At 47.9% G+C, this 12,804-nt stretch overlaps 1 protein-coding gene across 1 annotated transcript in view; it reads left to right on the plus strand.

Annotated features, from left to right (window-relative positions):
• The window catches only part of SPON1 (spondin 1), a 243,708-nt gene that overhangs the window by 31,067 nt on the left and 199,837 nt on the right, over nucleotides 1–12,804 (plus strand). The gene's annotated exons all lie outside the window — the stretch shown is intronic.

A 12,804-nucleotide genomic window follows, 5' to 3' on the forward strand; every position in this document is an offset into this window, starting at 1 on the left:
GTAAAAGTACAGATCTAATACCAGATCTAATGGAAAGATCTAATGCCAGATCTAATGGAAAGATTTAATGCCAGATCTAATGGAAAGTTCTAATGCCAGATCTAATAATAGATCTAAAAGAAAATCGGATCTAACATCGAATCTAAAGCGGTATACACATGCATCGATTTTTGGCTATTTTCGAGCAAAATCGTATACATATCGAATGGATTTTAGGACACTTTCGATCTGCGTTCGATTCGATGCGCGCTCCCGTTTTCTCAAAATCGAACAGAAAAATCTACTGTGCAGCCAAGAAAATCTCGAATTCGATCAAGTAAATCGAATGTGTACAATGTACCATGAATGTATATCGACTTCGATATCTAATGCAAAAGTACAGATCTAATGCCAAATTGAATGGGAAGATCTAATGCCAGAACTAATAGAAAATAGAATCAAACATCAAATCTAAAGCAAATAGTGTGTACACACGGTAAGATTTGGCTTCATGCATGCTTTTTTAGGGCTTGCGAGCCCGATGCGCTGCCGAAGCGCTCTCCCGTGTGAGCGCAAATCGGCAGCCAGATAGAGAGGGCAGGCAACACTATATAGTGCAGATCTGCACTATATAGTCTAAATTGTGCCCCTCTAGCATGCCGTGAGATGCGAGTCCCGATGCGATCTGATCGCATCGGGACTCGCATCTCACGGCACACCTAAAGTGTGTGTACATACAGATGTAGCTGGGCTAATCTTTGCAGGGAATAGAATAGATAGAACCGTCAGCCCCCGCCAGCAGCTGGCTACCGCTAGGGGTGCGCACGCACGAGACGCTCGCGTGCCCCGTGGCAACGGAGCCTGCCGCCAGTCCCCGCCGTCAGTCCCCCTTGCCGCCCCGACTCCCCCCCCTCTGAACTGGGCAGCGTCTCCCTGAAGCGGAGACGGGCAGGGAGACGCTGCCCAGCCACTGTGATACTGGGCCGCGCGCACGTGTTGCCTGCGCTCACCAGTGAAAGGGATCTGGCGGGCGCCGGCAACAGATGAGCCAGGATCCCCTGTTTGTAGCACAAGTTCCTGCTCTGTGCAGAGTTGTGTTATATCAGTGGCGTAACTACAGAGGTTGCAGGGGGTGCAACTGCTATGGGACCAGTGGTCCCGGCTTCTTGGGGTGGGTCCAGCAGGTCATCCCTTGCACCCTCGTGGGGTCCCGGAGCCGGGCCCCTGTGCGCTGCAGAGAACCTGTGCGCTGACACCCACATTTTCAATCTGTCTGTTCCTCTTTCTCTCTCCAACACTCTCTTTCTTTCTTTCTTTCTTTCTTTCTTTCTTTCTTTCTTTCTCCCTCCCTCTCTGACACTAACTCCCACTCATACCCCCCCTCTCTTTTGCATTGTAGTGATTATAGCGGGGGGGTTTCTATTTACGCCCCTGTCTTATATAATTGTATCAAATTATAATGAAGGAATCCAGTACTGTTTATTCAGAAGAAGTGAAACTTTGTAACTCCTTAAAGACAATTGAAACAAAGTCCTTTATGTCCTAGTATAGTGGTGTCTCTGCCAATTAATCTAACGATAAATGGTTGTGTCCAATAAGATCAATTTGAGCATTAGGTATGTCACTTATAACTGCAGCAAGTTTGGTATAACACTGTAGTGCGTGCTCCTGTTTATTATGACAATATACAGTAATAGTATATCGATTGTATTTGATATTTCCTTGGCTGCACAGTCTATTTTTCTTTTCGATATAGAGAAAACGGGAGCACGCATCAAATGCCAGTCGAAAGTGTCCTAAAAACCATTCGATTTCGATTTACTGTAGGTTTCGATTCGCTTTTGCTTCTATAAGCAAAACTCGAATCGAAAACAGGGAAAAATGGAAGCTCGTGTACACAGCTATAGAGTCAGAGGCAGAACTCTGGGAGGAAACGGAGTCATCTGCCGCCGGGCTCTCCTCTACTGTGAGTTTGAATCAGTTAATTGAAAGCCATTAATATCACTTCTGTGGCGGTCTCCTCCTCGTAGCAGGACCATAGATGCCACACTCTTTATTCTAAACATAATATCCATAACATACATACATATATTTATATAAGGTGGTGTGTATGTGTGTGTTGAGGTGGGGGGGGGGGGGGGGGGGGCACCAATATTTATCTTGCCTCCGGGCAACTGGGACGAACTTACGCCACTGTATAGAGTGCTGAATATAATTAATTAAAGAAGAATTATAGCATGCGCGGACCACCTGCAGGTGGGTTTTAAACACGCACAATTTTTCACTTGTTTGTTTATGTGATTTTCTTTTAATATTTCACTCGCTTTAAATACATTATTAAAAGTTATATTTTATGACTGATTTTTTCTTTTGGTGCACCACCATGACAAATCTTTCCTTCACCTCTCTTTGATATATCCACATGAGAGTAATGTGGAGGATCCAGACCAGGTTTTGGAGCAGTAGCAGAAGCCAGGTGTGTAATCAGCAGCACCTGTGATCTCCTGATATAAGTGTTTCCAGGGCAAAGGATAAATGCTCCTGATGGTGTATAAGCTGCCCAAGTGATAAGCCCGGGTGTGGGACCACTGGAGCACGTACAAGAGTCTGTTCTGTGCTGTGATTACCTGTATGCTGCTGCCTGTAACTACGCTTGCTGGTGGAATTGATCTGGTATGCTGGGACCATTAAGTCCAAAGACTTCCTTTAAATCCCCATGTATGTGATCCTTTTCACTAAGTCCTGTCATTGTATCTCCATCCTAAAATGATGGAATTTTGTCATTTAGTACCACCCCCTCTCCTAAGAGCCGCAGTAGAGGCATTTACCTAAATGGGACAGGGCTTAATGGGGGCAGGTCTTAATGACGGCAAGATGCGCCCCCATAACAACCTGCAGAGAGTCTCCCCTCCGGGCTTCTCTCAGTAGACAAGTATGGGTTGTATCATTTCTGTTGACGTACAGTAACAAATATATTATGGACATTTAAACAAAACTAGAGAAAGTGTAGTGAGAATACGTATTTTCCTTTGATACAGTGACGTTGGAGCAAGATTCCCCTAAAGCCTAGTAATTATAGTGAGCTGACCAGAATGTTGTGTAGTGGGATTAGATCTCCAGGTAAGAAGCTGCTTTATTGGCTGTTGATGTTGGAAACTAAGAAGTACAGAAGTAGCCTCCAGTGGCGCACTAGGGGAAACTGCTGGAATACAACTTCTAAGCTTTATTATCTTCTAAAATCTCCGGAGAGACCACTAGAGGCCACTTAATAGACCAAATTACTCCTTTGTCTGCTAAAAGATGTCCTAACAGAAAGTGAATTCTATTTTTGCAGGGACACTGTTCTGTTTTAAACTTTCTGGATATGGAGAGAATGAGCTGAGAATGAGTGATTGAAGATAGGAGCCCATAGGGACTTGGGGGTGGGGTGGAGAATTTGTGGGCGAGATACTGTCACGGCTCAAAATGAAAGTAAAAACCGTCACAGCTCAAAGTGAAAGTACATTGCAGAAGCTGTCATTTAACTAGTAAAGCATAAGGTGGTAATCCAAAATCTGTGTTATACGCATCCCAGTCCTATCTCCACTTGGGGCTGGAGGGTTGGAATCGGGTGTAACTCTAACAGGACATTTGCACGTTAGCTAAATTTAAAGAAGGCATATTGAGGGTGTGTCGGCGGAATGTTGTGCTGCGCAGAGCGCGCCGTATGTTTTCTGGCGGATCTCTCATACCAGGAATGGGGCTAAGGCACTAGTGCACTGATAGTGATGCCCCCAGCGTATGGGATGGGGGGTGTGGTCACATTGATGCGTAGAACTCTGCATACGCAATGCTGGTGCGATTGCACCGGACTTTGCACCTGAACAAGCACCAGTGCTATAAGAAAAAACATTCTGGGTTTTGTTAAGTAAAGAAAATACCGATCTCTGGTAAAAATAAACTTATCCTCCAGTACACCAGTGTAGGGTAACGACGCCATCCTTCTTCTCATACAGTATGAATTCTTTGCATATAGTAATTGGTGGTAGCTCACTGTAACAATTAAGACAAAAAAATGCTGTCTTAGCATTGCAAATAATTACTGAACAGGAAAGAATAAGACGGAAAATCAATCACCAACTGGGGCGACAAGAACAAACCAAACTTCGGACTTTATTATCTGTTCTACAGGACTTTCTCTGATTATGTGCAGACAGAAAGAGGATTTTATCAATAACAATATTGGGCCCAATTCAGACCTGCGTATATTCGCTGCCTAGAGAGAAGGGAAATGCCACCCCACTGAACGCACCACCACCCATTGCCACTCCACTGAACGCACACCACCACCCATTGCCACCCCACTGAACACACACCACCACCCATTGCCACCCCACTGAACGCACACCACCACCGATTGCCACCCCACTGAACGCACACCACCACCCATTGCCACCTCACTGAACGCACACCACCACCCATTGCCACCCCACTGAACGCACACCACCACCCATTGCCACCCCACTGAACGCACACCACCACCCATTGCCACCCCACTGAACGCACATCACCACCCATTGCCACCCCACTGAACGCACACCACCACCCATTGCCACCCCACTGAACGCACACCACCACCCATTGCCGCCCCACTGAACGCACATCACCACCCATTGCCACCCCAATGAACGCACACCACCACCCATTGCCACCTCACTGAACGCACACCACCACCCCACTGAATGCACACCACCACCCATTGCCACCCCACTGAACGCTGCCGCCAGTGGATTACCCATGGGGCGACAGAGGCAGTCGCTCCTGGCCCCCTAAACATTCTAGGTCACCAACACCCACCACCCCACTGCTGCGGCGGTGGCGGGTGGGTGCCAGGCAGCGGGGCGGGCAGCAGGTGGGTGCCAGGCAGTGGGGCGGGCAGTGTGTCACTGCGGTGTATTTGAGGTCCACCGCAGGGTCCCTGTGGTGGATGGGAACTATTAGTACCCATCTGCTGCAGGGACCCCGCTGCTGACCTCACATCCACCGCAGGAACCCAGTGCAGCACCGATCCCTGCAAGTTACCGTCTGGGAGGGGTCTCTGTGTGTGTGTGGACTGTGCCTCTGACCGACCAACTGGCCGGAGGGGGGGTGTGTGTGTGTGTGGAGTGTGTGTGGACTGGGGGGGGGGAGTGTAGGGAGGGGGGCCCTGGACCTAATGTTGTCCAGGGCCCCCACAAACCTTAATTAGGCCCTGCGCCACCCATTCGCAAGGGCGAGTCACTCGCAGGGGCCTGCGAATGGATGTTAGGCAGTAGCATCCAGGGGGGACCTCCCACATCTTTTGGGAGGAAATAGGCAAGCAGCTCGCCACGCTTCGGGCTGACGTGGATAGTGGTGGTGTGCTAAATCGCATTGTAGATCGAATTGTAGGCAAATCATATGCAAATCACATACAATTTGCATAAGATTTGGTGTATGCTATGGCATGCCATCCGCGGGTATGGGCGCCGTGATAATACACAAGTACCACACTGTGTAGTATATACAGTAGATAAGCACTGTGGGGCATATAGTGGCGGATGGGTGTCAATTTAATTAAGTTGCCCCAGAGTCTCCACAAGGCTTATTCCAGCCCCATTATTTAGTTAAAAGAGAGCGCAAGGAACTAGATAAAAACTCCTATTAAATACACACATTTAAATGTGTGTTTATCCAGTCCTGATAACGTCAGATTGGCTGCGCTTTATAAGAAACTGTTTTTATTATTAATAATATTATAATGATATTGATGATTCTCCTGGACGTCAGATCACAGCCGGTGACAGAGAGTAATGATCTATCTGTGACCAGTAAGATCCAAGTCATGTCTCACAGACACAGCCCCAGGTGTCAGAGTCTGTGCCTAAATCCTAGGTGCGTAAACTGTGGGCTGCATATTGCCATCAGCGTAATGTTTGCGGCCTGCAGGAAGCAGAACAAATACATAGGGGACACGATAGGATGAGACAGAGATTCCATAACACCGTAGCATTTGTGTCTCAGGGAATCCTGTCCGTTTGTGCACCATCGCGGTGGCTGGGTGGGGAGGGGCAATCGTGTCAGACCGTGTCTGGCATCTGAATCCGAATCAATCAGAAACATACTGTAGTTTTGCTGCCGCTTGCTGGGTAGGGTAATAAAATATATATCCGCCGACTGGAAATGAAACAAGCTGTGGGACCTCCCGAGGTGCAATTTGTCATTGACACTGGCTAGTTTTCTGTTTTCAACACCCACCTGTGCCAGGTCTAAAATATTAATCTGGTTCTTGTACTTGTACAACTTTCAACCGAGTTCCACATCATTTTGCTCCCCGCTGGCAGCAGGAACCGTGTAGAACATTATTTTGAATAAAAGTCTTAAGGAGCATCGTTACCAGGGCTATAGGCCCAATAAGTAGAATTTATAAGGCGCCTAGTGAATTATGTTGTTGTTGTTTATCTATACCACTCCTTAACTCTTATGCCTAGAAATAACTGACACGAACACCTTATCTAAAATAAGACACGGACACCAACTGCGTAAGGTTAAAAGGTCATAAATATTTATTGTAATGGTATGACCCCTATTTGTGTAAGGGATGGCAAAGAAAACACTTGAGACCAGCACCAGTTCCGGGTGTTGCCATGGTAGCGACCGTAGCGCCCCAATCTGGCAACACCCCTTCCCGTGGGGTACAGCCCGCGCTGTGATGGACATACCGCCCCCTTCTATTGCATGACGCGGACCTTCCAGGAAGTGTCCGACGCCCCCAGCCGGAGCATGGGGACTCGCCCGCCTTCTTGGCAAAGGGGGGGCAATACCGCAGAGAGACCACCTGACACCCCACCTGACTGCTGGTTGAGAGCGCCTTCTCGCCGATTGTTAACTAAAGCTATGGCGTAAGTGCCAAATTTGGTGAAATGGCGTCAGGCCAGGTAGAACAGAGGAAAAAAGGGGTAGGGAGGGTGGGGATCCAGACTCAAAGAGGCTTACTTCCTGGCTGCAATCCCTGATATACCCCTCTCTAGGCTGACGCCCCCTATACCCTGATTGGCAGGTCTACCTGCCACTCTACTGCTATTACCTACGGCTCTGCACTGATGTTGCTGTTACAATGCTTCTGGACAACAAATTCCCAGGCTCTTAAATTCCCTCTGACCTATGCGGCCCTCACTCTATCTTATTGCAACGAGTCGCAGCATTTAGACAATATACATCGCGCAAGTGTACTATTCCTAATATGCAGGAACAGGGGCAAAAGTGATCCTTTTACAGTACTTCTACCTCTGGGTTCAGCGCCTGCTCAATCTCCTGACCACATGTATGTAGTGCGCACATTGTGTCACAGGTAAGCAGAGCCGGCCTTAGGCATAGGCAAACTAGGCAATTGCCTAGGGCATCATTTAGGCTAGGGCCGGCTCTGCAGGTAAGTTCCTGGTAAGTTTTATGGAATGTACAGTAGCCCATAGGCTGCAGCAGCTAATGTCACTTGAGAAGGGTGTTAGCTTCTGGGGCCAAACTTACGAATGAGAACTTGGTACATGTGACAGTTATTTATATAGCAAATAGTTCACAGCGCTCCACAAAGAACGTTTGGCCATTCACAGCAGTCCCTGCCCCAGCAGGGCTTACAATCTACTGTACTGTGGGATGCGGTCATTTGGTCTACAGCAAGATGGTCGACACCATTAGGTCGACATAGGAAAAGGTCGATATGGTTCTAGGTTGAAAGGTCATTAGTTCGACAGGTCATTAGTTCGACAATATCTAGGTCGACGGTTAAAAGGTGGACATGGGGTTTTTCACTGTTTTTTGAGCCGACATGTGCCGACAGGCGGTATTTCATGCCCTACCATCCACCAGGGTGTTGTGGGAGAATAAAAGTGTGCCAAGCGCAGCGAGGCACCGTGCCCGATGCATTTTGAGCAATGCGAGGGGATGCGGTGCACTTGAAACTGTGTCCATGTCGACTGTGTTGACACTCAGGTAAAAAAAACAGTGAAAAACCCCATGTCGACCTTTTGACTATCGACATAGACATTGTTGAACTAACAACCTGTTGACCTAATGACATTTCGACCTAGAACCATGTCGACCTTTTTACCATGTCAACCTTTTCCCATGTCGACCTAATGGTGTTGACCTAATGACTGTTGACCATCATGCTGTAGGCCAAATGATCCCAACCCTGTACTGTATATTAATTACTAAACAAATCAGGCGCAAAGATTTATCTTAATTACGTAGTAGTTAGTTAATGGGATGCTTAAAATATTTCAATGTAATATTAATATTCTGAGAGCGCTGTACTGGTATATCTGTGCAGCTCCCAGAACGATGCTCGAAATCGATATAGATATCTGTGGCATCACCGTGTTATTACCATCCCGGACGGGGGGGCAGCGGAGAAACCCTCGCTCCGTGCCCGTCAGAGGACCGCCAGCTGCAGGCGGCTTACGGAGGCAGATCTCAGCCACGTGGAACTGACATCATTGTGCCTGTGCGGCCAGCCCGGTGAGCGCCAACACGAGTTGCAACAAGCTACGATCACCCAGCCGGGGCTCCGGCTCACGGAAATAACCTTCTTGTGATAGGCAGACTTGGTTGCGCCCCCCAGATCCCAGCACCCTAGGCGATCCCTACCTGTAGAGCTGGCCCTGGGCATGAGTGTTTCTGCTTCATGTTTTAACATATTCGGCAGTAATGCAACAGTGTTTAAATCTCTGCCAGGGGCATTGTAAGAATAAGAGTGCAGTTTCCATGTGGTCTACCGTGCAGGAGCATATCGTTCGCACCAGTGCCATTTCCCTGTCATTGGTAGAGAGGTAAGCGTAGCGATTATCAATAGACTTCCATGCGCATGGACCCTCTGTGTAAACAAAGCCAGGCTACTCGGCCCCGGCACACACTGGGGGTGGGGGAGGAACATTGGATGGTGGAGTGGTTGCAAATGGATTTGCCACTGTTCGCACGGTTGTTATAGCATTCGCAGCCGTACATAGGGGCAGGATTTCATTCTGGTGGGGAGGCGGCTAACTGATCGACGGGCTCCAAAAAAGTAGCAGCTCAGCGATCAGGTCTGAATTACCCACCTTTATTCTGCATTTTGTTCTCAAATACCATATGTTATTGTACCATGATTACTTTAAAACACAGGTTCTTAAACTCGGTCCTCAGGACCCCACACGGTGCATGTTTTGCAGGTCTCCTCACAGAATCACAAGTGATATAATTAGTTCCACATGTGGATCTTTTAAAATGTGTCAATGACTAATGAATGCACCTGTGGATGGATGTATATAGGGAGGGTGTGTATAGGGAGGGTGTGTATAGGGAGGGTGTATATAGGGAGGGTGTGTATAGGTAGGTCATATATAGGGAGGGTGTGTATAGGGAGGGTGTATATAGGGAGGATGTATATAGGTAGGCTGTGTATAGGGAGGGCGTGTATAGGGAGGGTGTGTATAGGGAGGATGTGTATAGGGAGGGTGTGTATAGGGAGGGTGTGTATAGGGAGGGTGTGTATAGGGAGGGTGTGTATAGGGAGGGTGTGTATAGGGAGGGTGTGTTTAGGGAGGGTGTGTATAAGGAGGGTATGTATAGGTAAGATTTGTATAGGGAGGGTGTGTATAGGTACGTTGTATATAGGGAGGGTGTGTATAGGTAGGTTGTATATAGGGTGGGTGTGTATAAGGAGGGTGTGTGTAGGGAGGGTGTGTTTAGGGAGGGTGTGTATAGGTACATTGTATATAGGGAGGGTGTGTGTAGGGAGGGTGTGTGTAGGGAGGGTGTGTATAGGGAGGGTGTGTATAGGGAGGGTGTGTATAGGTACATTGTATATAGGGAGGGTGTGTGTAGGGAGGATGTATATAGGCAGGGTGTATATAGGGAGGGTGTATATAGGCAGGGTGTGTATAGGTAGGCTGTATATAGGGAGGGTGTGTGTAGGGAGGGTGTGTATAGGGAGGGTGTGTGTAGGGAGGGTGTGTACAGTTAGGGTGTGTATAGGGAGGGTGTGTATAGGGAGGGTGTGTATAGGTAGGTCGTATATAGGGAGGGTGTGTGTGTACAGAGGGTGTGTAGATGCCTTCCTTACCCGCCAAGCCTCTATAAACAGAACAGTTTAGAACTCATTGCTATAGACGTGTGCAGAATTTCTTTCCATTTTCAGAATATTGAATCCATAAGGGATTGAACAAATGAACTAGATAAAAAAAAGAATAGTTTGTTTGTTTTGTTTGCGGAGAGCTGAGTGGTGTATTCCAGGGTGGGAGGCAATAGACAAATTGATTAATGGCTTAGCTAAATCATAGCAATGCGCAGAAGTGCAGAAAATACAATTTAATACGAAAAGTTCAAAACAATACAATTAGGTCACACTAATCCTGTGGCACAATAGAGGATTAATGGCGATGAAGCGACCTCGGCAGGAGAAATAGAGTCATTATTTAAGATGGATTGTAATGTAGAAACACCGCAGGGGGAACCTGGAGCACGCTAGCCGGAGTATTGTGCCGAACAGCAAAAAGACCAGGTTCTAAAACTGAATTGAGACACTTTTACATACTCAGCGGGATGATGGGAGTTGTAGTTTAGCTTCTTCTTGCACTTCATTTCCAGTGTCTTTATATGGATGAAACAATGAAGGTCGGAGATTATTTTGGATTTTATTTTCTTATTCAAACTTTTTTTTTAAATTTTGAACCTTATAATTATTCGTTGTTTACCTTTGTGCATAGCAACAGTCCAGTAAAGCTGTCATTGTCAATCACCATGACTCAGGAAGAGAGTGGGCTGGGACAGCCGTCTAATATACAGTAGCAGCACATTCTGATAGTAATAAGTAAAGCTTATTGCTAATTCTGTTGTATCAGAATCATAGTAAAAAGTATTATATTTGTGTTTATGTTAGGTGGCGGCATTAGGTTCAGGGGTCATATTTATAGGAGGAGTCAAGGACTTTGGGTGTCCACCTGCCATCTAGAGGAGTCACCATGCATTGCTATTTATGGATTTTACTGGATGTCGAGTAACGATGGAAGTCCATAGGCGAATCTAGGGGGTGGTCCGGGGGTGCACAGGACCACCCATTAGCCCATTTTGTAGCTGAGGGATGGGGCTTTCCAGTTTCACGGGACCAAAATCATTCAAAGCCAACTCAAAAGTTCTTCAATATGATACTGGTCTCATGTAAATGGGTCAGTTGGTTCCGAAGATATAGCTGGTTGGTTAAAGGGGGGTAGGGAGAGGGGAGTGGTTGTCTCTCCCCCTCACACCATAAAATGCAGGGACTAGGCTGGTGTATAAGGGGTCAGCCTGGGTATGTCCCTGCATGATCCTGGGACCATATTCCCGGGTAAATCTCTGCATTTTCTGTTGTGAAAGGGGTAGTATTTCAAACAGCCATGACCTGCAGTGCGCTGAATACAGCCGGGCAGCCCCCTGCTCTCTGCCCAGCTGTCAATGACTGTCACCCCTGCAGCTTCTGCTCCAATTCTTCTCCCCGCTTTCACCTCAGCCCGCCCCCCTTTAATCATGTGGTGCTCGCGCCCGGCGTGTTCCCCCGACGTCATGCACAACAACAGCGCGCACAATATTTCAAATGTCCATTCGGCTAGAGGGGACACCAGGAGGGGAGTGGGAGCGTGCTCTGCGCTGCGCTCTGCTCCTCTCCCCATAGAAGCAGCTGCACCGCTCTCCATCTCTCCCTGCAGCAGCAGCGAAGGCTCATATAAAAATTTACAGTAAGTGGCACTTTTGGGGGCATTGCTTAAGGGAAGCTACAAGTAGCGGTATGTGGGGGCATTATGAATAATGTGTGGCTTAATGTTTAAGGGGCATTTTGTGTGCAGCATCATGTGTAAGTGGCATTATGTGTGCAGCATCATGTGTAATGGGTACTATGGTGCATGGCATCATGTGTAATGGGTACTGTGGTGCACGGCATCATGTGTAATGGGTACTATGGTGTGTGGCATCATGTGTAATGGGTACTAGCAATTCATCAAGCAAGAACCCCCTAGCAATGAGCACGTAGGTAAGCAGCACTTATGTGGCAAATATGTAATGGGCATTATGGTTTGTTATATAGTATGTAATGGGCATCATGATGTGTGGCACAATGTGTAATGGGCATTATGGTGTGTGGCCTTATGTGTAATTGGCATTACGACTTGTGGCTTTATGTGTAATGGGCATTACTGTGTATGGTGTAAAGTGTAATACCACACCCCTTTTTGTGAGGCCACACCCCCTTTTTGATGCGCGGCTACGCCGCGCAAAGGTCCCCCTGCTCTTGTGTCTAGATCTGGGACCACCCATTACCATAATTCTAGATTCGCCTATGGATGGAACTACCATTGGTGCTACAGGTGCAGTGCCCCGGGGCTCTTGATGACTAAGGGGTCCACTGCTGCCCCTATCACCCTCTTCCTGTTACCCACTGTTTTTCCCTGTCACACCCAGCCTCCCCCTGTAACCCTCTAACTCTCCCTGTCACACTCTGCCTCATTCTGCCTCTCCCTGTCCCGCCTCTCCCTGTTACCCTCTGCCTCTCCCTGTCACCCTCTGCCTCTCCCTGTCACACTCTGCCTCCCCTTGCCACTCCCTGTCACACTCTGCCTCTCCATGTCACACTCTGCCTCTCCCTGTCACCCTCTGCCTCTCCCTGTCACACTCTGCCACTCCCTGTCACCCTCTGCCTCTCCCTGTCACACTCCGCCTCCCCCTGCCTCTCCCTGTCACCCTCTGCCTTTCCCTGTCACACCCTGTCTACCTCTTACTCTCCCTGTCACCCTCTGCCTCTCTCTGTCACACTCTGACTCT

The sequence above is a fragment of the Crinia signifera genome, chromosome 11 (assembly GCF_055691185.1).
Source record: "Crinia signifera chromosome 11, ASM5569118v1, whole genome shotgun sequence".
NCBI lineage: Eukaryota > Metazoa > Chordata > Amphibia > Anura > Myobatrachidae > Crinia > Crinia signifera.